Source organism: Corvus kubaryi, unplaced genomic scaffold, assembly GCF_017639235.1.
Source record: "Corvus kubaryi isolate FWS band 111438036 unplaced genomic scaffold, C.kubaryi_AGA036_p1.0 66, whole genome shotgun sequence".
NCBI classification, from domain to species: domain Eukaryota; kingdom Metazoa; phylum Chordata; class Aves; order Passeriformes; family Corvidae; genus Corvus; species Corvus kubaryi.
Window position 1 is genome coordinate 26,223,557 of NW_024582054.1, and position 26,461 is coordinate 26,250,017.

General features: G+C 40.5%; 1 protein-coding gene across 12 annotated transcripts in view; it reads left to right on the forward strand.

Moving 5' to 3' along the window:
- The first annotated feature begins 320 nt into the window (after positions 1-320).
- Positions 321-26,461, forward strand: part of TRAF3 (TNF receptor associated factor 3) — a 70,038-nt gene continuing 43,897 nt past the window's right edge. For 3 of the 12 annotated variants that reach the window (XM_042047086.1, XM_042047097.1, XM_042047098.1), the window contains exons 1-6: positions 322-488; positions 723-857; positions 1,469-1,524; positions 13,596-13,734; positions 15,258-20,835; positions 21,688-21,831. The gene's annotated coding sequence lies outside the window, so the exon portion shown is untranslated. Of the gene's footprint in view, positions 489-722; positions 858-1,468; positions 1,525-13,595; positions 13,735-15,257; positions 20,840-21,687; positions 21,832-26,461 lie in introns of all 12 variants that reach the window. The other 9 variants (XM_042047096.1, XM_042047095.1, XM_042047089.1 and 6 more) reach the window with 8 other exon arrangements.

Genomic DNA, 26,461 nt, shown 5'->3' on the forward strand with positions numbered 1-26,461 from the left:
CCGGAGCCCCGCGTCCCGGCGCCATCCCCCATGCCCTTCCTTCCCCCAGTGCCCAGCAGCAGCGCCCGCCCTCCGGCCGAGCCCCCACGGCTCCGCCGGCACCACCCCGCGCCCGGAGCGGGACGCGCCGTCCGCCGCAGCACAACCCACGCCTCCTTCGCGGGGCGCGGGGCCCCTTTGCCCGAGTCGTGCCCGCGGGAGGAGGGTGACGGAGGCATCAGGTGCAGCCGGGGCCAGCGGCCAGGGCAAGCCCGGCCCCCGGCTGCCGCCTGCGCGCTGAGCGGCTGTGCCGGGCCCGCCCTCGGTGATTGGGAGGAGCCGGGAGAGCAGCGGGCTTCGCCGGGGATTTCCAGCCCGAGCGGGCGGGAGAGGAAGTGCGGGGCGGGGGGAGACGGCGCACAGCGGTCGGGACTTTCCGCCGGGCTGGCGGTCGCCTTCGCCCGGCTCCAGCTGCCGCCCGCCGCCCCGCTTTCCGCACACGCTCGCAGGTAGGGCGGCCGTGGGGCTCGGCTGGGCTCGGCTCGGCTGGGCGGCGGAGAAGGAGGAGGGAGGGCGGGAGCTTTGCTGCCGCCGTGGCGGCGGCTCCCGCGCGGGGCTCCGGCAGCGGCCGCGCTCGCCTCCCGCTGTCGGGCGCTCCGGGCAGGGGGACGGGGCCGGGCGGGCGGTGGGAGCCGGGGGTGCTCTGGCGGGGGCACGGCGCTGACCGAGGCATCTGCTGCCAGGCAGGGGCCGAGCGCGCTGCACCCGCAACCCGTGCCGGGACCTCGGCGGCCGCCGGTGCCCGGGGATAGATCAGCCTGCGGCGGGGCGGCGCGGACTCTCCTGCCCGGACGCACTCGCACTCCAGGGCTTTGCAGGTGCCCCTTTTCACTTACTTATTCCTGTCTCTCCCTTCCCTCCCCTGCTCCTCTCGCTCTCTGCCCCGCTCCTCGCGGTGTGTGTGCCTGTGCGGGGAGGGGAGGGGAGGGAGGCGAGGCCGGAGCGGAGCCGGGAGCCGCGGTGGCGCTTGCGGCGTTTGATGTGTCGTTTGAATGCAGAAGGCTCGCTCGCTCCTGGCTCCCTCCATATGCAGTGCTGGGGGCGGGCCGACGGCCTTTAAAGGGGCATTGCCGGCAGCGCCGCGCCTGGCGCGGAGCGCGGTCCCGGCTGCCCGTCCCCCCGGCTGCCGCTGCGGCGGAGCCCCCGCCGCTCCCCGGCCATGGGGCTGCGCCCGGACCCGCCGGCGCCGGAGCTGCCCCTCAGCGGCGCGGAAGGAGTTGTATTTTCACAAAGTCCGTCTGGCTGGACCGGCGCTGCGCTATCCCCGTCTGCCTGCCGTGAGCGGAAAGAAAAGTGTTTTGTTTTCACGCCATTCATTTCATGCGCTGATTCGCGACGCCGCGTTTTAGCGCGTTGAATGAATCGCCGTGTTTTAGGTTAGGAAAAATAATGAATGTTTAAAAGTTTATACTGAGTCATTCCTCTGCAGATTAACCTATGACTGACTCATAATCTGAGAACTGCAGTGGCTTGTAAAATAGGAAGGTAAGGCATTTATGTCTTGATTTATTTGTGTCTTTGAGTGCCTAAGATCTGAATTACCTGCGGAAAAACGGGAGAAATTGTATCAATGTTAAGAGGCATAATACCATGTTCTGCCGCTCAGAGCTTGTGTGTGACATGACAGACTGTATGTGTTCCTCTGCGTGGATCTTTACCACGCATTAGGGCATCTTTCATCTTTTTCTGTTTCTGTAGTAGTAAAATGTGGGAAGTTCCAATGATACAATTTGAAATACGCTGTTTCTTTGCGTCTGTGACTTCTCTAGCTTGTTGAGATCTGAGCCTTATATATTGTATATTGTAATTTATGTGTTTTCTATTTCTTGAATAGAATGGTGTGATTTTCCTTGCAGATTTGTCCCATAGGATGCATATAGCATTACTGAGCCCTAATCTGAATTTGCATTCATAGACTGAAAGGGAGTTTGATGCATGATGTAAAGGTGTGCTAGCAGTGTCTAGCTTAGACAAATGAAATAGTACAATTTGAAGTAGTTAGTAAAAAGATGTATTTAAAATGGCTATTGACTTGCCTAGAAGCCTGGTTTAAAAGGCTACACTGCTGGTTGTTCAGGACTGGAGACACCATAGTGTATACTGCATGTTGTCCTTTTAAATGAGCCATTGGCTCATACCACATATGGGTTAAGATCTAAATGCTATTTATGGTGGTTAGGGAGAGGGCTATTCATTTAAGATGAGAAATGCTTGAACGTTTGGACAGAATCAGTTTTTTTATGGCTGCACTGGGAAACCCCTCCTCATAGAGCTTGGTAACGGAAACATTGATGTATCATGAGCTTGGGCACTGCAAGCAGGCGGCACTAGGGGGTTATAAAAGTTGTGTTGTTCCAGCACGAGAATGGTAGGTGTTTTACTGAAATATGACTTGGTGAGGTGCTTCTAATAATAGCTGGACCTAGAATATACAATAATAAAGTGCACTCAGTATCAAAGCAAATTAATTCTAATCAAAAGGGGGTGCTAAATGACTCAGTCTTCAGGCTTTCCTGAAGTCCTTCTGTCATTAAATTTGATGATACCAATTTTGGGAAGCCATTCTTGCATGGATTCAGAGAACTTGAGTATCGTGTAAGCTTATTTACTGTTTGTACCTTGGAAAACTCAGTAAGATGGCAGTAGTTAGCATCAGTGACCAAAGATTATTTATGAAGTCTTACTAGTCTGTGTTAATACAGTTTGTCTTTTAAATGATCTTGGGACCGTGTTGTATTTTAGATCTTTATGTTGTTCCTTGTCCATAATGAACACTTTAGGAGGGAAGAGGAATGGTTTTCTTGGTACTGAAGTCCAGCTGTTCTATAGTAGATATGGCAATGCTGAAAGTAGAAAAAGACAAAAATCTTGATTTGTATTGTTAAACCACTGGAATATAAATACATTGATAAGCAGCCGATCACAGTTCTTCAGGTGAAAAGGCAGTTTAAAAATAGGAATGACTTAAATCTGCTCCAGTACCCTAAACTGGTCTGGTATGAATAGATATTGTAAGAATAAAACATTCTAATCTCTCATGCCTTAGATGATGTAGTAACTGGATTTCATTAGGTTTTTTTTTATTATGATAGTGTTTCTTAGTTAAAGGTGCTACGTCTTACGATGTGTGAAGACCTCTCATTACACACTGGTTTCGTGTATCCGTACACTTGTGCACAGTTCCTTTAAAGAATCGCCAAGGCTTAAGTTTGTTTTTGTTTGGTTGGTTTTTTTTAAGCTATGGATACTTTCTGAATAGGATGCTTGTATTTGAAACATCCTTGAGATTTTAGTGTCTGGCTCAGGAACACCAGAAGTAGTAGGAGAAATTGGAGATTTCAAAATGAGATACGGGGAAAAGAAGCCAAGGGAAGGAGAGTTGTGTGGTTTTGTGCAGCAGAATAAAGGTGTGATTGTAGCACAAGAAGGAGTGCTGTAGTTGCATTAGGTTTTATGTTACACTTTTTAACCTGAGTGATGAAGTGGTGCTGTAGAAACTACAATAGTGAAGGGCTGACAGAGAGGATATAACTGGCTTCCCAGCTCTGCCTACTGGAGGCCCATGCCCTCATAAATTGATAGTTTAAAGGCAGTATATTTAATTTTGACAAATCACAAACATTTCATTTTTTTCGATGTCTTTTTTCTTATGGCAGAAGAAGAAAGGACTAGAGAATTGGGAGGGAAAGGGAGTCAACTTACAATGAACTGTGATTAAGTGCCCACAATGTGTGAAGATGTGTTCTCTCTCTCTTTTTGTAATGGGAAAGAGGAGAAAAGGAAATAAATGCAAAAAAGCTCTTAGGATACCTAAGGGAAGTAAGGAAAGTGTCCAGTGGAAACATCTTAGAATTTAAAGAGAAAATGAGGCAAAAGGTGATTTGGTATTGAGAATTCTGTGTGTGTGTGTGAGAGGGAGAGATATTTACAAAATCTTTGAGGGAGTGTTTGTTTTCTTCATGTAGATCTTCTCTTCTGGTGCAAAATATGGTTGCCACTGTGACTTCAATTGCTACTGAGTGTTGGCTTTGTAAGTAGGTTAACAGGGCTAGTGTCTCTAAAATTATATACAACAACTGTAGGTCACTAATCCTCTCCACCCCCCAAAAAATGTTAAGCCTTTGATTTCCATGCTGTTGTTCTTTCCCACTGCTTTATTCTGCATGTATAAAATGTGATTTTAGTAGAATTTCAAGTTCTGCTGTTCATCTAGTCAGGGCAGCATGGGAAGCAAAGTCTCAACATATTTGTGTATGCAGAAGTTCAATACTGGATGCGTGTGATGGATTCCATGCCTGGCTCACTGCTTGTAGTGGAACTTGGGGTGTTGTGTACTCGGACATCAAGATTTGAATTCTTGCCAGTTGCAGGCATTAGAACCTCAGTGGGCGTAACAGGAATGCCATAAGTTGGAGTATTTCATAGTTCTGGTATTATTTTATATGGTTTCATAAAATGTTGATTTGTAAAATAGTTTTCTCTGATGTATAGAGGAAACATTTTGTAGATTATTTGCAATGATAAAAGTTGCTATTAATTCTGTAGTATAATTTAAATGCTCTGAATGTATCTTTTCACACAAATACCAAGTGCTTCAGTCAAAAATGCTTGTGAAAGAAGTAATGAATCTTCCATTTTACATGTTTTAGTGATGACTGTATGGTAGCTCATAATTAGAAAAATTTAACATTTGGAGTAATAGTGGACTTTTGTCCGATGTTTTGGTTTCTGCATTAATATGAAAAACATGTTTTTGTAGATAAAGCAGGATAGGCGCACTGAAGACGAGCTCAAAATGCCATGAGTCTTTACAGCTCTCTTGGGTGTCTAGGAAAACAAGTAATTTGGATTTGATCTGTCTTGAAAAGTGTGTTGCAGATGCTAGTGTAAGATAAGAAGTGCCTTCCTGGCTGCCACTTTGTTCCTGCAAGTTTTGACATCTGTCACAAGAGAGAAGATGGTCCACTGCAGATGCCAGTGTAAAATCTAGGAGAGCTGGAGGCTGGCTTTTGGTTTTTTCTCATTCCTGTAGATGTGTGTGCTGTAAGCCTTTAAATTAGGGCCAAACCAACAAGGGGCTTTGATGTTGCAGTGCTGAGTGATGTGACATCATGTCCGAGTCCCAGGGGCAGAAGGGGGATTCCAGTCCAAGTTTCCTGCTTCCCTGGGGAGTATTCTCATCATCAAGCCACAGGCCAGTTAAGAGTAGTGTCACTTCCTTCTCTTGAAACTTTTTGCCATGCCAGGAAAAATCAAAATTCAGTGTGCCTAAGAAGCAGAGCAAGAGCAAGCATGATGTCTCAGTCAAGTGGTTAGGACTTTTTTTTAGGATTACCAGGTTTAGTGAAGACTTAGTCTGCTGATGCTTAGTTTTGTTTATTGTCTTCTGGTGCATTTGAACTTGATGTTCTTCCTGAGGTTATCAGCCTTGTCAGGATGTTTTCTTAAGCATGGAATATATGCTGGGAAAGAAAAGAGGTACTTGGGTGTTGCTCAGGTTAGGTGGTAGCTGACTGGGAGTTCCAAAAATAACTTTGGTGCATCTAGTGGCTTATTTTGTGTCTGGCTTCTTGCTCCATATACAGACCATTTTCCTGGTCTGTAATGACATGGGAGTAGCGGTACTTTCCTATGATCTGAGGACATAAAAATGATGAGGTGCTGAGACCCAGCAGGGCAGTAAGCGTCATCTGTTGATAAAGTGAGTGAATTACAAGTGCTGTGTGGAGGCATTCAGTCCTGCCTCCTCTGCAGAGCTGTGCCATCCTGCACTGTCAGCATTGTGGGACAGGAAACAGCACTTGCTTCACTCTTCCATTGATGCCCACAGCAAACATGCAGTGCCTCTGTCAAGCTGAATGTACAGGACAGAATTTTTTCAGTGGTAGCTGTTCTGCTGCTTGTACTTGTTCCTGGCTTTCTCCTTTGGATGTTCTAGAAAAGTAACATTTTTTTACTTATTTTATGGAGCCAGCTTACATGATAATTGTGCCTGAAATAACTTTGTAGTAGCAAAGCTCAGCTCATAAACCAAATTGTGAATGGATTTTGTTTTGTAAGCTCATCTCTGTACATGTGAGAGGGAGATAATTAGAACAATTATTAGAGGTTTTTATAATGAAGATCTTGTGTGCTGTACTAGATTGACTGTGCCCTCTCTGTGTCTTTACACAGAGAGGAGCCTTGTGAGAGTAGGTTGCTTTGAGTGTTGAGGCTTGTAAATTAATGATTCGCAGATGTAAGTCTTGATTTTTGCATAGGAAGTAAAACTTCATAATTTTCATTTAACTTGTTCTTGTTTAATCTCCTGTAAACCATCCTAAGTGACTCCTCTTTCTGCATTTTACGCTGTTTAGTTACTAATGGATTGCTCTTGTCTGTGCTGTGCTTCTCTTCCATCTTGTTTGTCTGAACAGTATAAATGCTCTTAATTTCTCCAGCTGGTTCTTCTGATTCTTAGAAGTGACTTATTTTGACCTGCTTTCAGCCGGATTTCTTGTCATTTTAGAGTTGCTAAGGGACGACTTTTATTCCAGGGTGGTTTCGTCCTTGCAGTTGAGTGAAATAACTGCCTTCTCCCCTTTACTTCCTTTTATATCACTCTTTTTTTGTCTTGAAATAACCTGTTTCCAGGATTGTACTTATTTTCATGCTTCTGGCAAGTAATTTTTATCTGCAAAATCCACTTTTCTTTGACCTCTCTGTAGCTACCTGCTTCTCTGATTCCCTCTCTGCCCCACCTCCTACTCCAGGTGAATTAAAATGCTCTTGTCTTCCAGGTCACCAAAGATGCAGTGCAGTGTGCCCTACTCTTGTTTGAAGTACATATGTCTATGATTCTACACTTGCTCTTATTCCATCCTTTGCACTGTCCTCTTTTCTGTTTAGCACAACATCCTTGAGAAGATGTTGTGCTTGGGAATGTTTTTATCATTATGTCGGTTGTGGTTGAACTTGATTAGGATACCAGTTCTGTATTCAATAGGTGAAGGTAAAGTGCTTGTGGTTGTAAAATGCCATGCTCTCAAAATGCTACCATTTAGCTGGCAGTTCGAGTAGGAGGAGGTTGGAGACCTAAAACAATGAATACTACTGAGTTGCATGTGTGCTATCTCCAGCAGTGTTGGAACCCTTTGATGCAGTAGTATTTTCATTGCATTCTAAAATTCAGTGTTTCGGGTAGGGGGGATAAAGCATTTGTGCTAACTTCATTTGAAATTAATGACATGCAGTATTACTTGAAGTCAGTAATATCCTGTTCTCTGTCAGGAGTTGAATCATGTTTCTATCTACAGAACCTGAGCATGCTATAGTTCAGATTAGCAAATACATCTCACTACTCACCCATGGTGTCAATATGTGATGGAAATGTCAATGAATCTCATGCTGTAGTTCAGCTAGTAGATATTGCTGTTGTGTTGCTTATCCTGTTTGGCAGGTGGTTTTTGTAGCTGTGTGGTTTTGAGCATGAACAGAAGAATTCTCTTGCAATCTCTATGAAGATAAAACAGGTTTATTGTAATTTGTGTATTGAATTTCATCAGATATTTTTCACTAGCTGGCACCATACATTTCCCCTATTCCTCTTTCCTTTTTGCAAATTCTTGAGAACTGCACTTTGGTTTTGAAAAGGATTATTTAGACATGCAAATTTCAGTATTTTAGCCAGTAAGATTTTGAGGGAATTTTGGGGGATTTACTCTTTTGGCAGTTGGTGTGGTTTGGTTGGTGTTTGGGCTTTGTTGTTGTTGTTGTGTTGGGGTTTTTTTGTTTGGTTGGTTTTGTGTGTACTTCTATTTGCTTTTTAAAGACAGATTTAGGACAAGCAAATAAATATCTACCCACTGCATTCTATATATTTTTACAGAGGAGACTCTTTCAAAATAAATGAGGAAGAAGCTTGGAATTTTCCTGTTTGTGTAAATAAAGCTTTTAGTACATATAGCCAAAGTATGATGCTGTAATTTTGCAGAATTCATTACTAAGATTTTGGTGGTGCTTTTTGGTTTTGGTTTTGTTGTTTTTTTTTTAATATGAACTCTCAGTATATTAGGTGACTGTTTTGAGATGAGGTAGGGCAGACAGACTTTAAAAGTCTCTGAGCTGTACATAAAAAGGCAGTTATTCCAGAACAAGAGTGTCCATATGCTGAGTTAATTGGAAAAGTTCAAAGTAGTTGAAGCCTTACTTAAAATGTTGTGATTTATATAATGAACGCAGAGAACAAAAGGCAATGAGGAAAAAGCCTACTTCTTATGGATCCATTTATACATAAGTTCTGTCGTGTATGTTGGCAAGAGATAAATGGTGGAAGTTTGCAACAGGCATCATGCTACACACTTTATTGATGCTTGCAATAAATGGCTGCCCATCTCCCATAGGGTGTTTTTTAGCAGAATTGCAACATGATGATGTCTGGGAATGCATGACTTCATCTTAGATTGGGGTTTTTCAGTGTTCTGTACACTTTAGAGGTAGTGACATCTCTGTTTTGCTTTCTGAGGGCAGGTTGAAACATGCCTAAGGTAGCTGGCACTGCTGCACAGTTATTGTTGTTTGAGGTTTTTAATAAATTTCTAACTAAAATCTTCCTAAAATCTTATCTCCTGGTTAAACAAATGTCTTGTTGTACTTAATAAATTTCTATGTGAATGTAATGTGGTTGTGTGCAGAAAAAAGGACCCTGCTTGTCTATGAAGAAAGGGTTTCGCTTCTCTTGTAGCTAATCAGATTTTATAGAGTATTAATTAGGCCATGTGCTAAAGTACCAGTTGTTAACACCTCCAGACTCAAATATTTGTCATGTTAAAGAAGGGGGAAAAATGGTGAGCTCTCCATTAGGTGGTGCTGCTGGGATTGAAATATTTATATACCTAGTGGAAGCAGGCTTCTGCCTAGAACTATTTCCATGTCTGTATTTTTCTTTTTAAGGTCTTCTCTTTATTAAAAAAACTTTCCAAAGGCAGGAATACTTGCTAAGGTATGTGGTTTTTTTCAGTTTGAAGTGATTAGATAGAATACTAAAAACACAGACTGTCGCCATGGGAAGGTATGGAAGGAGTCAATCATATGCTTTTTGTGTGGGTGATTTAGATTTTAGCACCTGCCTCTGTTGTAGCTCTCATCTGTTCAAGTATTGACTCTGTTATGTTCGTACCCTGCTTCTGTGTAGATAGAGGTACTGTAGCATTAAAGAAATGCAGTCTCAAGAAATACTTGATTTTAAAATCCAGAAATTAATTAGACTGACCATTACAGCAGAAACCCTCTTGTGAATCTTTTGAGTTCCTGTGATCTCTTTTACGCTGTCTACTAGCATTTAATTTTAAAGAGCCGTGTTGACAAGCACATCATGACGGCATCTTTGCCTAAAGCCTGACTGATTAGTGACTTCAGAAAAACCTCAGGGAACAAAGATGGTGCTACACACAGAAGCACTGAGTACCATCTTAAATGCTGTAGGTCCTCCCCTGTGGTGTGAAGTTGATGCTTGGAAAGTATGTGATCTTCCATATGGCTAATCTCTTTATCTGTCGGTTCTACACGTGACTTGGCATCTGGAGTACTAAACACCTGTGATTAGACCCTTGACTCTCTCTGCAGTAGTTAGAGCTGAGATATGAACTAAATTAAAAGTGAATTTGTTAAGTACTCCTTGCTGGTGGGATTGCTTCAAAGACAGAATGAGGTTGCTGAGCTCTTTGAATTCTCCCACACCACAGGGCTGTAAGTAGAAAAAAACCCAAGCCCTCATTTTTAGAAATGGTGTTGGCCAAGAGCAATAGAGCTAGTCACAATGGGTTCTATTTTCATTACAGGTAGAAGTATTTTTAGTGTGATTTACAGAATCAAGGTAGCTATAACCAGCTAGCAAAAAAAGTTTAGGGGCATTAATTAGCACTGAGAAAGAAATGCAAGAGGTGCACTTTTTCATAAGAAGCTGAGGACTAATCTCTTTTTCTTTCTTTTGAAGAAGATGTAGCTTGGCAAAAATCCACTTCTTAGAATTGGGAAGTTTAAATCATTTCAGATCTAGCAGCTGGAAACCTAGCTTAACGGAGTTGACCTGAGTTTACCAGCTGTTGAAGTGTTGTGAGAGCCAGTGGATGTCACGGGCAATTTTCTGTTTTCAAAAAGAGAAATTGAGAAGTTTGCAAAATTCTTTGTTGGCTTACTGTAACCTTGGCCAGGATTTGTGTGATCGTCAGATGCTGTTAGTTCCTCAAAATACAGCAGGTTCAAGTAATAGGCAGGGGGATGGTTCTTCTTGGTCTTAATAATCTATTTTGGAATAACTCAGTGTGATAACTGGTAAAATGGACAAGCTGTTGTGTGAGAGAACTTGGCCATTAGTGTTTTTATCAGTTTGCTAATAATAACTTAGAGCTTGCTAATAATAACCCTTAAAGGGGCAGTTAAAAGATAGCAGCTATGATGTCATCCAGCCATAGAACTTCAAATCAAATGAGAACTTGTCATTCCTCAGTTACGTGATTGGCTTGGTGAGTGAGGCCAAAGCCGAAGGTGGAAATGAATCAGGAAGGAAGAAAGTTGTGCTTGGTCACCCTGAATAGGAAGCCTTGAACCTGGCATTGTCCAGGATAGTGCACAGAGAGAAGGCTAATAGTATTCTGCACTCTCTTGGTACATACTTAAATATTAACAAAACTTAGCCTTACCTCTTCCCTCCTACCTTGACTTTCAACTGGTTAGGAGACTAACTGTGTTTACAGGCTAAGATTTGGCAATTAAGAGCATTTGTCACTGCATTTTGCTATGCTTGGATTCCAGACTGAGGAATAACTGTTGATCCTTCAGGCAAAATGACATCCAGCAGCATTATCCCATGCTGGTACCATGTTGATCAGAGAGGTTGTAGTCAGGACAGTCAGGGAAGAAGTGATAACATATTATAGTGTATTGAGGATGTGCCTTGTTTATTTTTAGGTGAAGAAGGTAATGAGGGGAGGCCTAGGGAGTGATAAGAGCAGGGCTGTAGTACCCCCACCAAAAATGAGTGGGATGGTGAAACGTATTTCTGTTTCTTTAAAAAAAAAGTAGTAAATAAAAGATCAAACATGAGATTTTGCATAAATGAAGGGTTTTCTTTGCACAGGTACCTTTTGAGAAAGGAATACATGTCCCACACACCTGTGCAAGAATTTACTGATATACTGAAAGCTCTTGATAATACATATGGATGCCTGTCTCAAGTTATTAAATGAAATGGTAGAGCCTGATGTTAAGACTAAATGCAATGTGTCAGGCTTGGTGCTGTTACTGACACCAAAATGAAATCATGTATCTCCACCACTTAGAGTGGGCACAGAACTGCAGAGTACTGGAACTCACTTTGTACCTTTAAACATAGCGTTTGTCACCACTGAACACGAGTTTTATGTTGTATGACAATGTCAAGTGAACTGTCAAAGCCAAGTCATGATTTTAGGTTTGGGTTTGGTTGGCTTTTTTTTTTTTTTTGTTGTTGTTGTTGTTGGGTTTTTTTTTGGGTTTTTTTGGGTTTTTGTTTTTTTGGTGGTTTTTTTTTTTCGTTTTTGGTTTTTTTGTTTTTTGGTTTTTTTTTTTTTCGTTTTTTGGGGTTTTTTTTGTTGCTGCAAGCATAGTAAATTCCAAGGAAGAGGTGTGAAGACCAAATAAAGATGTACCAATATCTTAGTATAGTAGTCAGTTACCAGGGCTCAAGCATCAGAGCCTATTGCCAAGTATTACATACACTAAGTGAAATAGAAACAAGAGCATTTAGTGAGTGTTTTAATAATGTTTATGTATGGCCTTGTTCCCTATTACAGCTCCCTGAACCCATATGACACATTCCTTAAACTGAAGTCTTTCTGTTCTTCTGGTCTCTACTCATTTTCCTGTAAATAGAAATGTTTTTAAGAAAGCTTTAATGTTTACATACAAGTGACTTCTGAGGTGCTATTTCCTGCTGCTACCCTACCTGTCCAGGTACTCACTGCAAGAGTAAAGAGGCTAATGCATAACAGCTGTAAATTAATAGAGAAGAAGAAGAAGAGTTCAGCTTTTATTGTCCTAAGCTCATGGAGGGTATTAATCTGTTTTCACTAACTGGAATAAGTGGTGACTGGGGTCATTCTTTCTGCAGATACCCAGTGTGGTCAGTCAGTCCTCTTTGACAGTATTACAGCTTTGCTATGACTGTGGCAGAAATAGTTAGAAGATCCAAACTAACGAACTTCAGAAAAGCAGGCAGTATGAGAATTGAAATCAGGCTGATGAATTTTCAGCATTACGTTAACTGGTAAAACTGATCTACTGCCGATACCGAGTGAGGGAGGAATGCATGGGGGAAATAGATGTTGGAGAGTTACACATTTTAAATCAGTAACCACTGCCTGCAGTTTGCCCATATGTAGTTGTTTCTGGTGGCTGTCTAAACACAGAAGGCTTCAGGGTTGTCTCCAATGTGTACTCAGACTCGTGGATAGTTGGACTGGAGGTGTGAAGTCTGGGAAGCCAATATTTGATACAGGGGACTTTGCAGGCAGAGCACTGTAGAAAGACACAAGTCTCCATTACAGTAATAGGAGTCTTTCATGTGTGGAGTGGTGTTCTGCCTGCTTTCATCTTCTCCTTTTTCTCATTCACCAGAGGCCTAGATCAGGGGCTGGACTATAGGCTGGAACATGGCTGTTCGCTGCTGCAAGGATTTCTTTTTCTAATTCATCCTTTATCTCTGGTCTAGGTTTTTTATTAGTATTTTATTTCTTGTGTGATTGTTTTGTTTTGTTTGGAGGTTTTTTCCTAATTTGCAATGTGAGTTTTGTGTTTTAGATTACTGTACTGAGATTCTTCCCTGTACCATGTGGAGATACAGCATTAGAAAAGAATTACTGAAGCTTCTCTGCTGTTATGTTCCTATCTGAATCGAGGCAATGGGTTTTATGGTGTGACCTTAGCTTACGAGAGTAGCTCCAAGGGTTCTGAGCTCTGTAGGGCCATCTTGCAAAGTAGCAGATTAAGCTTGCTCCAGCATGATTTCCAGATGTTTAACATTGTAGGAAGAGCTGTGCTTGCTCTTGAGATTTGAGTGGAAGACCTAAGGCAGACCACAAAGCCAGTATTTTTCTGTTGTAGTTTTTTGGTAAGGCAAATGGGGAGTGAAGCCTGCCAGTTCATGGAGGGTGAAGGCTTATATCCATATGTGGATAAACATGGGTGAAGTCTGTGTAAGTACAGCGCTGTCAAGACTGACCAGAAGAGTCTAGCTGAAGGTGAGAAGCAGTGTTCAGCTGTCCCAAGGAAACAGAGCTGTGGTGCTGTTTGTTTTCCACGTGAATTGATGGACACCTTGGGAACTGTGCTGAGGACCCAAGAGATTGCATTGGTAATTACGACATAAAAATTTTGCTTTTTACTTGAGTACTGCAGCTGCATTGCTGGTCTTGGTCTGTATGTTCCAGGCATAGAATTTAGGCCTGCAGAGGAATGAGTGCATTGGCAAGTGACAGAAAGAAACATGCTTTTTGTTTTCTATTCTGCATGTGCTTTTTTCTCTTTTTCCATAATTACAGGTTGCTTCTGTTGTGCAGTGGAGGCAGCCCCCATCACTAGGTTTCAGTTTAAAAGAAGCATATAGTTACTTGAGTCAGAAGACCTTTCTCATTCATTCTTCTGTTACCATCAACGTGGCTTTTGCTGGCAAATACATAGGTAAAGTAAATTGTCTATGAGAAGAAAAGTGAGATGGGATGTCGATGGCATTCGTGGGAAATGAGAATGTTTCAGTAGGACAGAATGCTTTAGAAAGGAGTTGCATCACCAAAAGCAGTTAATAAGGACTACAGAAACAGTTGTTCATATATTGTGTTATGGGGCACCAGCACTAAGGGTTGGCTGAATATGAACTTAACTGTCTGAATTTAAGCTTCTGATCATGCATGTCCCCCTGAATGCATTGTGGCCTTCTAGAAAAGTTGTATTGTACTATCATGGTAATAGAATTATACTACTTCAGTACTAAAACAAATGTGGTCTCTGTGCTTTTGACACTTCACATAGTAGGCTTTAGTTTAAGATCAGCTTCATAATTTAAAGTGTCTTTTAGTACTCTAATCCTGATACTTGTGCACTTGTGATCCATGACACTAATTGAAAATATTTATTGAATTTCCAACTTTCAGAAAGTTGTGTGATGAAAAGGCTTGCTCTTAAGTATCATTACAAATATTTTAAAAGCAGCAACTAAAATATCATCTGCATTTTTAAATTGGTAATTTTTAGCAGATTAAGAGGAATAATATAACCTGTGCAATGTTTTAAACTTACTCTTTGGTTTTTAAATACAATCCTTAAACTGTTATCAGTCCTCTGAAAACTGAGGAAAGATTCCTTCATTCAAGCTACTTTACTGTGTTGGAGTAAACTGGATTTTATATTGTAGTTGTATTGCAGAATATTTTCCTTGTTAAAAGGAGGAAGGAATACTGTTCAGTTCATTACTGACTAATGATTCTTGGCTCTCTTACTAGCTTTTAAAAGTAAAGTGGAAATGGAAGAACTAAGATGGGATCATGCTTTCTTGTAAATACATTCTGACTGTCTCACTAATTCTCTACAAGAATAAAACTGCTTCCTTTAACTACTTCAGTTCTTAGTGTCACAGCTCAGAAATGGCAACAATGTGCTAACCAAAATTTTATGTTTTAATACCATTTGGTGGTAGTCTAAAAGCTACCTCTGTTTCCAGTGTTCACATTTCCATCCTTTAATACCAGAGTGTAAGTCTTTCCTGTGCTGAGTAGGTTGAAGAACAGTAGCCAGTAAAATTAGAGCCGTGTTGTGAAATGGAGCGTGCGTCTCAGATAGTTTCTTTTCTTGGTTTTGGTTTGGGTTAACAGAAGTATCTTTACATCTGCAGTTTCTGGAAATTTAAGAACACTGTGAATCTCTGGCCAATAAAAATTTTCCCATTATGTAAAACATTCTTGTAGATATGCTTGACTCACTAAGTGATGGTGGTGGTGACTTCTTCCATGAAGTACACAGACTTTTGCAATGAGTTTTCTAGTGAACTAGTAAGTCTCAGTGCAGCTTTTTGATTTGCTGTAGTTTGTAAGGGTTTGGTGCAGCCTTTACCTACTATTTCTCTTTTCTGCCTTCAGTCTTGTGAGAACTGTTTCTGTATATTAATAGGAGATGCTTGAAACCGACTTGACTTGTTTGTTTCCCGGCAGGAAAGCCTAAGTGCTTAGGCTTTAACTGAATCAAGACCAGCTCTCAGCAGTGGGAAACAATATATTAATCTGTTGGAAGCACAGACTGCAGTCTTGTGTGTCACTGGGGTTTGTGTTGTGAATTTTTTTCATGTAAACAGGTACGTAGGAACAATCCTTCTGCTGTGTATACTTTTAATGTGTACGTTGAAAAACCTCATGACAGTTGTGTGAGTTGGGGTTTTTTTCTTGGTGGACATTTTTGGCCTTTTTTTTTTTTTTTTTTTTTTTTTTTTTAGTATTAGTATCATTGCATGACACTGTGAAGTACCTTGCTCTCCTTTGTGTTTTCACATCTTTAAGTTGATGGTATTAATTTAACAAATCATCTTCAGTGCCTGGGCTCGGTTTAGTTATGAATGAGGGTGATACCTCAAAAGTTAAAACAAGTTTCATTCTCATTTCTATGAATAAAAACCCTCTTGTAGCATTGTTCTATCTCGTGTGTCTTGCACACAATCAGAATGGACTATCTGGCAAGTTCTGCATTCTGCCTGATGGACTTAAGTTGCATGATAGTATATGGAGGCTTGGTTTTTTGTTTCATCAGTTGTATTTGCAAGGAAGGTAAGCAAATTATTATCTCTATTTCACAAAAAAATATTTCCCTCAGATGTTTGATTTCAAATAGATTAAAAATATGATTAGAACTCATAGGTGGTAACCAGCTTCCTCAGTCAGCCACAGCCTAATTTGGAAAACTGCATTTAACCTTAGTTGCAAGAGGAGGAAGTGTCCTTAATCCTTTAGAACAGTACCTTAAATGTGTTTGGGGTTGTGCTTTCCTTCCTTGTTTCACTCTACTTTTTCTGGAGTTTAAAAAGAAATTATGCTCCTTAAAAAAAAGTTAGTCCTGTTTGCCTTCAGTTTAAGCTTTAAATTAGGAACGGATAAAAGAAGTGAAACGTGCTCCTTTCAACTTCTTGACATGAACATAGGAAATTCATCAGTCCTTCAGGTGAGTGATGGGGGTTGTGTCTTTGGAGAGGAGCAGCAGGTGATGCTCTGGGACTATTCTGTGGCTTTTTCCTCCGAACAGGTACAGCTTTATAAAGCTGGAAGGTAGAGAGGCTCTTTCAGAATTCTCTGTGGAAAGGGATAAAAATTAAGCTTTTTTGCTACACTATTACTAGACCGTATGTTAAGCACTGTGACCAAGAACTTCATGTCGGTAATAATTTATGTGAATTAATGATGCTGTTTATATACGGAAGTTCATGTTCTTGTCACAATAAGTTATTTTTGTAGGTTCACATAACAGTATAACAAGTCCTTTTTAGGTTGTGATCTAGAAGCAACATCTGAAGGGTGCAGGAAAAGGAAGTAGTGTGCCGGAATAATTGGACACTCTCTTGGCCTTTTCTCTTTCTCTTTTACCCTCCCACACAGGACCATGAATAATTTATGAAGCAGACTTGCTATCTTTCTGTAAGATGTTTTTTTTTCCTTGGCCACGTCTTCTAAGTTGGTGCTAGGTGTTTGGTGGTGTTTTCCTAAGAAATGCTGTGTGCCTCTGTGCTGGTGAGTAAATGCCTGCCAGAAAGCAACTAGGCTACACATGGCTGTCCTGAAGTAATTTTCACTGTCCTGAGGGTGTTAAGGTTAAGAAGTGTTAAGGTGCTAGTCTTAGACTAACTGCAGAAACAAAAAAAATAATTAAAGACCTTATTTTACTATGTATATTAGGTTTTTAGGGGAAAGGGATATTTTTGGTCCTTCTTCTCCACAACTTTGCCAAGCTGTAATTGTTTTATTGTTCCTTATTTCTAGTTATTTTTGCATTTTTGACAGTTCCCAGCTTAAGGCTGGAGTCCTATTATACAAGGTAATACATATGAAGAGATGGGAACTTGGTAGGTGTCCAGGTAAGATTAGAGAAAGGGGATCTGTTCCCCAACAAAGGAGAATAGAAATATACAGAAGTGCTCTAAGACACGCAGAAAGTCTTTGATAGCTTTTCTGATCTTTTTTTCTGTTTCAAAGCCAACAGGCCTCTCTCTCCCCTTTTCAAATTTGTGATCATGTTTTTAAAATGTTGTATGTCATGTGGTCTGCAAACCAAGGAAGGGATTTGAAGCTGAAGATGACCTTTAGTGGTAAATTATTTTCAAGAGATAAAAGTTTAAAATAAAACTAACTAAAACTTTGTTTGGGAGCCTAAACTGGGTATATATTGTCCACTACAGAAACTGCAAAGTTAACTAAGCCATGTTAGAAGAAAAATAGTAAAATCACTGTTTTAGTGCATGGGAATTCAGGAGCCCCTGCAAGGAGTAAGCAAAGGACTTGTGCACAGCTTTGAGAAATTAATCTTCCTCCCATCTGTTGGTGGGGGGGTGGGTAGTAGTTGTGTTCATTGTACCTGAGTCTGTACCTTTGTTGCCCATTATATTGGCCTTTTAAAGGAGAGGAAAACTTTGAAACATGCCCCTAAAACAAGCCAGCCTTTGCACTGCTTTGAGCCAAACCCCCAAAGGACGCATCTACGTCTTAACTCTCCCATTTCCTTTCTGCTTATCCCCATATAACATGCTCTGATTGCTGGCTGCTGCCCCTCTCCTGGGGGCTGCAGAAGCTGGGGGCGTGTGCTGAAGGGCTGTGGAGGTTTCTGAGCTTTCCATGTCATTGCCAGCATGAGATCAGCCCTGCCTAATGTTCCAGTGAGGCTGAACCAGAGGAGACTGGGCAGGATGCTCCCCCAAGGAAGACCTGGATCTCCAGGAATAATAGATTGCTGATGGTAGGCAGCTGTGATGAGCTAAAAGATCTGGCCTTGAGCCTGGCTCTGCAGGATGCAGAGGGAAGGAGGGGTGGAAAGCAGTGATGAGCCTATTGTTTCAAATGAGCCAACAACTGGCTGATTGACACTGAGGGCTCATGGTCGCTTCCTTTGCTCTTAAATGCAGCTGTGGAGAGTGGAGGGGAATGGAGGTAACTCAAATTATAAATCAGACTTCTAGTGTCCAGAGAGGCAGTGGGCATAATTTAAGAGAAAAAAAGATAAAATTCCGTCTGAATACAAGAAAAGGTTTTGACTGGGGGTGTGCTCAAACACTGCAACAGGCTGCCCAGGAGTGGTGGTAGAGTCACTCTCTGCAAATACTCAAAACCCGATGGGTGGCTGTGCTTGACCCTGCCTGGACAGAGGGGCTGGGCTGGATGGTCTCCAGATGTCCCTTCCAGCCCCACCCCTTCTGTGAAAGCTTCTTTAATATTTGGATGTATTCTTTTGCTGCTGTTGTGGAACACTTGGGGAATAATTACAAATGCCCCTGCTGGGCACTTGTCTCAGAAATGCTGCTGTTGTGTAATCATGGCAGTTTTAGTTGTATAGGGAATGCATCCAAGTGCTAAGTAGTTAATTGACTAAACTCCCCAATTTAAGCAACAAAAGCAAAAAAAATCCACCAGTATCTCCCCTTCCCTGAACCGAGAAAACACCAAAACATCCTAAACGTTAGAAGACTTTTTGGTTTTAATCTCTTAAAATATTATGGTTATGAGAATAAAAGGTAGCTTTATTGTAACAAAACTGTTTATTATTTTCCCCTCATTCCCTATAGTTTTGCTACAAATTACTCTCCCCAGATTATCCTGTGAAAAATGAAGTAAAAGGTAGGCAGGAACATGAGAGGAGGAGCAGCAGAGAGAATCCTAAGAGATCCCACCAAACTCTGCAGTTTATCCCTTTCAGCCCCCAACTAGGGGGACATGAGATGATTCGAAGGAACTTTCTTGCAGCTGTGTTTCTTTGCCGGGCTCTTTCAGCCCTCCCCTGATTGCATTTTGCACAGCCCTCAGAAAGACTGCAGTGCAGTAGTTGGCAGGGAGGGAATTACTAGGAGGGAAAATTAAGCTGTGGTGGCTTCTCTTGCAGTGTGGTGTTGCTGAGATCTGCATTTTGAAGGAGGTAATGAACGGCTGCCTTTGGGTTTCCAATTCGGAAGTCTGGAAGCTTGCAAAAAAAAAAAGGGATGTGGATAAGTTTTCATTAAATGTCCCTAGAGTGTGCATGGCATGCTGGACAGCCACTAAGCTTATTGATGCAGTGGTTTGGGTTTTTTTCTTGGTACAAAACACCTGCAGTTTCTGCCCAATACTTTGTTTTTAATCCTGTGTGCTCAGAGTGTGGAGAATAAGGTAAGGTACTTTTTGTTGCCTAACATATAAATGATAATGGAAGTAATTTCTGTATGTTGTAGCATGCAACAATAACTGTGCTTGTTGGAAAGTAAAAGTTTTGATTGCCTTTTTTATTGCTTGTAATTCATTGAAATTCTTTGTAATAATTTCCCTGAATTACCTAGTATATTCAAGTTGAGAAACAGTTGTGTACTTCATTAGTATTAAAAGATGTTTTTTTGTAGTCAGTTTTCACTTTGGTTTTGCAATATGATACGGAATTATTTTCAAGAACAGCGTTCTGAGAATGTTCCTCTTTTTATGTTAATCTTAAGAGCTGAATCCCCAATCCTTTCTATGTCTTACCAATATTTTTGGATTTTTTTTTTCATGCCAGATTTTTAAGGGCATAGCACTGTCATAGTGCTGCTGTTCAGCTGTGGAGTGCACTTGTTCAGTAAGAATGAAACTTCGGAGGCGCCGTAATTCTTTGTGTCTTGGGAGGGGAGGGAGAGGCTGAAAGTGCAAAACTCCCTGCACTAAATTCGGATTTATACCTAAGTATACGAAGGAACAGTGGCCCAGGGTCATTGATACAATCGGTGTCTGAGCTCAGGATGGGTGCTAAGAGTTTTAGAACTTCAGTTTTTTGCTGTGTTAATATGTAAATGTTTAGTACAGAAATTTGTACTACTTTCAGCATATCTCTAGTATCATGGGCTGACTTGTAATTAATATACTGTTTTGGTGGGGAAAGTGTACAGTTGCAGATTTCCTTTTTGTATGAGTAAGCATGTATTCCTGGAGTTTTCTATAAATCTCAGTGCTGGGCTACTTTTCCAGGTACTGTGTTTCTAGAATGAGCCAGATTGGGCTATCCTTGGCCTGTGTGTATTTTGTCAGAATCTGCAACCACTCATTAGCATATTACTTATTATGATTATGGTCCAAAGTAGCATTGCTGCTACTTTGTTGGTAGCAGTAGCCTTTCCTTTCCACTTCCTGAGGACCAAAGGTGAATTGTAGCACGTGACTAAGATCAAAAAAAATCAGCCACAAAAACCCCTGTTTTATAGCTATGGAAATTTGTGGCATTCCTCCTGACTGGCTAAATGTTATCTTGGTCTCATGTTACAAAGTCCCACACTTGAGCTGTGGCAATGGGAGTGAAAGCCCAGCGCGTTTAGAGTCAGGTAAGCATTTCTGTGACTGTGTGCCCTTCTGTAGCCAGCTGTGTGTAACTGCTGAGGCTGATCCATGTCCGCAGCACTGTGTGCAGGATGACAGCTGGGAGCACGCTGCCAAGCTGGGCCCTCGGTGCCGGTCTGCTCAGTGCCACCCGGGAACGTCGCTGCCCTGGCACCATGGAATAGCCGCCCGGCTTGGTCACAGCTCACGGGCACTGTTGGACTCTGGGGTAGGTGGGTGCAAAGTTCACTGGCAAGAGTTGAGCAGCTGAAATTCCTGTAATGTGCTTTGGCTCTGTGTTGTACATGGCCAGGTGAGGTTACTGCTGTGTGCTCACAAAAAGTTGGCCGTGACGTGTAAAGATGAGAGAGGCTGTGAAGGCTTCAGACTTCGTGTACTGGTGGCCTGGGCATTGTGGTAGTATTTGTTGCATCTGAACTTCACTGTCACAGTTAGGAATGCACATAGAGATTGATGAAGATTTGTATTAATTATGCTTTTGGACCATTTTCTTATTTTTCTCTGTGCTTGTAAAAATTCCAGTATCAAACAAACTTCCCCAAATGAAGTTGCTTGCTTCTAATGACCTCTTGCAATATCATGACAGGATGGTTTTTTTTAAGAAACACTCTGCAGAGTGTTTCTTAATTACTTCCCCAGAACTGGGCTGATGTTTTCAAATGGAATTTATCAGACTTTCCAGGAAAATGGTGCTGCTTTGAAGATTTTGTACAGTCTGTAATGACACACAATATATTTGGGTGGAGAAGTTTTTTGTGTGCGTGAAAGCAAAATACGTTAGCTGTGATTTTAACTATGCTTGTCCTCCTTGAATGCTATTTTGTCGAGAGTCCTTTGTGAGCAATAGTGGAGGAGAAGAAAACAATGTCTTAAAATTCATGTTGATATGTTTTGTGTAGTGTTCATTATTTATCATATGTTTAGGTTATTTTTTAAAGTCATCATTAAGAATTAGTTTGATAGTCTAATGAAACTAAGGAAGTAACTTGATAGATTCTGAGAAGCCTGTTACAGGGTTTTTGAATTAAGGTGATGTAACTCAAACTTTTTCTTTCTTCAGGGCAAAGAAAGAAACCAGACAAACTGTAGCAAAGCTCGCTTTATTGGCAAGAGTAAGGAGAACCCTATCAGAGCATTGAGAAAGCCTATTCTTCTTTCTTCTCAAGCTGCGGATCAAATGAGTTTCAAATAAAACAAAGGAAATGTAAGCAATCAGAGAGTCTTCCAAATTTGGGGGAGGGCAGGGTGTTAGTGTGGGGAGAAGAGAAGTATACAGATTTGATCAAGAAAGCTGTTGCATGGACTTTGGAAATCAAGAGCTTTTTTTTAAGCTAACAATTCCCTTTTTAATATTATAGTCTCTTCAGTTGTCTGTGAAAGAGAATTGTTATGTGGGAAGGAACATAAAATTTCCAGACTGATGCAGAGTTTACCTGTTAGCAAGTAATTAGTGAAGAGGTTAGGAAAAGCAGTGAGTAAGAACAAAGGTTGGGCAAGAACTGTAAAGGGTTTAAACCTTTATGCCATTCAGGCAGCAGCTCTGATATTGAAGTGGTATTTAGATGGGAAAGGGTCCTGTCACCTGTTCTTAAGGTGAACCTTTTCTAAAGGTTAGATCCTAATAAAATACATACATTTCATGGAATCGTGTTACTGTGAGTTTGGACATTCATCTTTAAACTTCTTATGCTTGTAACTTGACTTGTTTGTTGCCTGAAACTGTATTCACATATATGGCATGTTCTTTGGTGGCACTGCCACTGCTTTCTGTGGCTCTGACATGGTAAAATTCTTACTTTTCTTTTTAAGGTAAGGATTTTTTTGGCTGCTGGGAAAATTCTCACATTTGTCAAGCATGAAAATTGATAGCATTGGATAAACTCTGAAGGAGATTTATTTGGAATTACAGTTTGATATACTTTCTCTCAAAGGTTTCTTTTGCCTTGTGTTTGAGTGCATGGCTGAACTGGGCTGTACTCGATCCAAACTTCATAAGCTTGCTAGCTGCTGGTTAGGAGACAAATTGCTGCTACATTTATTAAGGATATTGTGATTTTTTTTTCTTTTTTATTGTCTTCTCCTAATATTTGGGTAGAAGAGAACGTTTTACCTGAGCAGTCTTATTACTGCCTTGAAGTAGGTGCTTGGAAATCTGTTCTCCTTTGGTTTTAGTTCCAGTCATGCACATAATATTTCCTCCTTACGTCAAAAATGTAAAACAACCTTTTGTGAGAATGAGCATTTATTTTGATGACCTTGGTCTGCATTTTCATGTGCAGTCCTTCCAGCAATTCAGCATTGCACCACTGGTATCATGAAAGATAGATTTTTACAATATATACTCCTGGCATCTGTGTTGTTGATTTTTGCGTTGTGCATCAAAGTAAAACTTGATTGTGGTAGTGGAGGGCTTGATTGAAATTACTGGTCAAAACTGAGCAGATGAGAGAAAAAAGGGGGCTATATTAAGGATAGTATATGAGTACAAAAAGTTTGTACTAATAGAGATGATCTCTTATGTGCCTATTACATTCAGCTTAGGCCACTTTTTAAAAAAAATTGTCTGGGGATGGTTTTAAAAAACTGGGTGATGACATATCACTAAAGAGATAAAATTTTTTTGTGGGAAGTGAGAAAAAGTTAGGATTGTCCTCTCTCAGCTGAACTTAAGATACTGTGGATTTGCCTTAATTACAGCTGTTGTCGGCTCTCTCTCTTGTGTAAGTGCACTGATGAAGTCCCTTTTTTCACTGAGACTCAGAGGCTGTTTGGATTGATAACAAACCTATCCTTGTTCCAAAATGGAATAGCCTTCACTGTAACTAATCACAGCTATCACCAGCGCAGCTGTCAGCAAATAAGTACAACTCTGGTGCAGTCAATACCCAGGAGGATAAATTAGCAAAGTACTAAAACTATATAGATAAAAATGCAGTTGTGAGTATGCAGGTATAAACATATACCTAGTTTAATGATTTCTTTTTTTCTCCTGAATAAGTGTCTTGAAAATTGGAAAATTATTTTTAAAAGCCCCAAAACAAAGAAAACCCACTTTTTGACACCATGGCACTTTTGTAACCCGTAGAACTCACTATTCTGAGATAACACTAAGAATTTGCTGCTCTTGGCCTCAAAATAATTGCTTGTAAATTTAGCAGATACATAGAGGAAGCAGGAATCATGCTTAGCAGATGCTTTGGAGTTACCTTTTTTGCCCCCTTTTTTTTTCCTCTTGCCTACCCACTAGTGTATTGTAGATGCTGTATAATGATGGAAAAGAATCCCAGGAGCTGTTTTGTGCCTGGCTTGATGGATCCACATTACAATATTTTTATTGTATTTTGTGACTTTATGCTGTATTGTAGGAAGTGCTTTTATATATGTTCTGAATTGAATTAAATTTGACACTCCATTGGGATCTTCTAAAGGCAGTCATAAAAGAACTTCCAAAACAATGTGAAGCAGGCTGCAGAAAGGATTCTTCATAGAAGCATTTATAATGTTAAGGTGGTAGTTCTCCTTATATACAGAGATGTAGATTTGTCTTTAATGTTACACCTAGTCTTTTCAGATCCTGAAATTGCTTCCTAAGATAGAAAAACATTAGTGTAAAGTTTAGTTGGAAAGTATCACGGGAAAAAAAAGAGTCTCTTATGACACTTAAGAAGTGTGGGCAAGTGATTTCTTTTTATCCAGGCTTCTAGGAGGGTTTAGAGTGGTGACAAATTTTGCTAGAAGAGTCTAAAAATAATACTTCCTACTAATGTAGAATACTTCAGGCCAGGGATGCTATAAAAGGTAAGCAATGTTCTGCTTATTTTACAGTTTAGGGAGAAACAAAGTGCTAAAATCATGTAGCAATTCTGTGAATTGGTGGGGAAAAATATCCAAACCACTGCTGTAATAGTGGAAGCTTCATTGCCTAGATACAAGTTATTTGCAAAAAGTGGGGAATCAGCACTTTCCTCTGAAGTGTCATTAGTAGAGCAACATCCTATAAGCTCTAACCTTAGGATTTAAGCCCCTTGCTCTATCAGTGAGTGTATACTTCTAAGTCTGGCATTTGCTCCAGTTGTAAATTATTCTTTGCATTCTGCATATCTAGACTGTGCCTGTGTGAATCTTTATAACGCAAGCAGATAAGTCTTTATGAGCATAAATTCTCCAAGGAATCTCTGGGTATTCTCATTTAGTTTCTAGTGTAACACCTGGAGGCTTTCAGGTTTGAATTTTCAAAAATAAGAATGCATGTTTAAATGTTTGTTTGCCATTAATACATTAAACAGAAATGCTTTATTAAGTATTTTTTTGGTAGAGGTGAACATGATTTCATTAATATTAACTAGAGAAGCCCTCAGGCGATAAGCATGCAAGAAGAATTTTCAACTAAAACTGTCAACTTTATATTCCAAATCTGAAGACACATCTCTTTAAGGCCTTGTGGATGGTGTGAAATGCACCAGTTTTAATGTGTTTCTGAAGCAGCAACAGCACCGTACAATTTTATCAGAAGTTTCTTTGGAAGGTTGTTATTGCTTGTGTTAAGTTTTTTTGGCTGGGTAACAGTGATGAATGCTTGGTTCTGGGTAGTGATGTGAAATTTGGTAAAAAATTTTATAAATTACTCTTACAACCTCCACATTAAGTATGTTATAGAAAGGTAACATCCTCATCTACTTTTGTTAATTCTCTTAATCCAGTACAAGAGAAACCTTCAAAGGGACCTGGGTTTTTTTGGTCCTTAGTAGTATCCAGTCTGACCCAGGGCTGTAGAGGTGGCTTGTTCTCAAGAGGTCAATGATATCTATTGATCTGAACCCTCCAGAACTGCAGTTGGTGTAAACCTGCAGACAGCAAATAAAACACTTAAGGCTGGCAAGACAAAATAATAAAATAGTTTGTTACCTGGCAAAGTAATCACAAAGAAGAGATAGAAACTGGGGCAGAAACTAGGAAATTGCGTGCAGGTTCCAGGTGAAAGGGTCTTTTAATGAGACTTTACAGTTAGAATAATGAATACTGTCATACACCAGCAGGCATTTTTGTCTTACATGGACTTGGCTTTCAGTAGCACATTCCTAAAGTCTGTGTTTACTGCAAGAAGAAGCAACATGCTCCTGCCTTTCTTACATTGCTGGGAAGCGTGTTTTGTGGATCTAAATCTTCAGCTTGGGAAAACAACTTCTTCCAGGAACACCTTAATAAAAGTAAGAAATGCTTTAGATAGCAGTGAATGTGAAGTTGTGATTATTAATACTGTGACAAGTCTGGATAAAGGGTCTGTGACATTCTCCTGAGAACTCAACTTCAGTAATACTTTTTTTACTAGAGATGTAGAAACTGGAATGTATTTTAGTGTACCTAGAAATTCTAACACAAGTGGTTTAGAGGGTTTTTAATTTTTTTTTGGTTTTTTTTTTCTTCCAGATTCTATTTACAAATGTGGTTTGGTTTTTTTTTCACCTAATAGAAAAATTTTAACAAAACCACCCACATTTTTCCTGAACTCCCAAGATGTTGGTCATAGATAATACAATGTAAACAGTGAAGTGTACAGTGTAGGCATTGAGATCACTGAAGTTAAACCTGCTATTGCTTCATTAAATAAGTGGACAATGTTTTTCTTTCACTCACATTCTGATAAATAATAAAATATAGGCAAATGAAAAGAGGGTTACTGTTACTCTCATTTTTCCTTTTCCTTCCTGAATAAGAAGCAATGGATTCAGACAAAGCTGAAGACATTATGTGAAAGGGTGGAAAATTTCACTTAGGATTAATGAGAGGTTGAATTCTGTGCATGAAAAAATGTCTTCCATGCAGTTTAGTGTTAA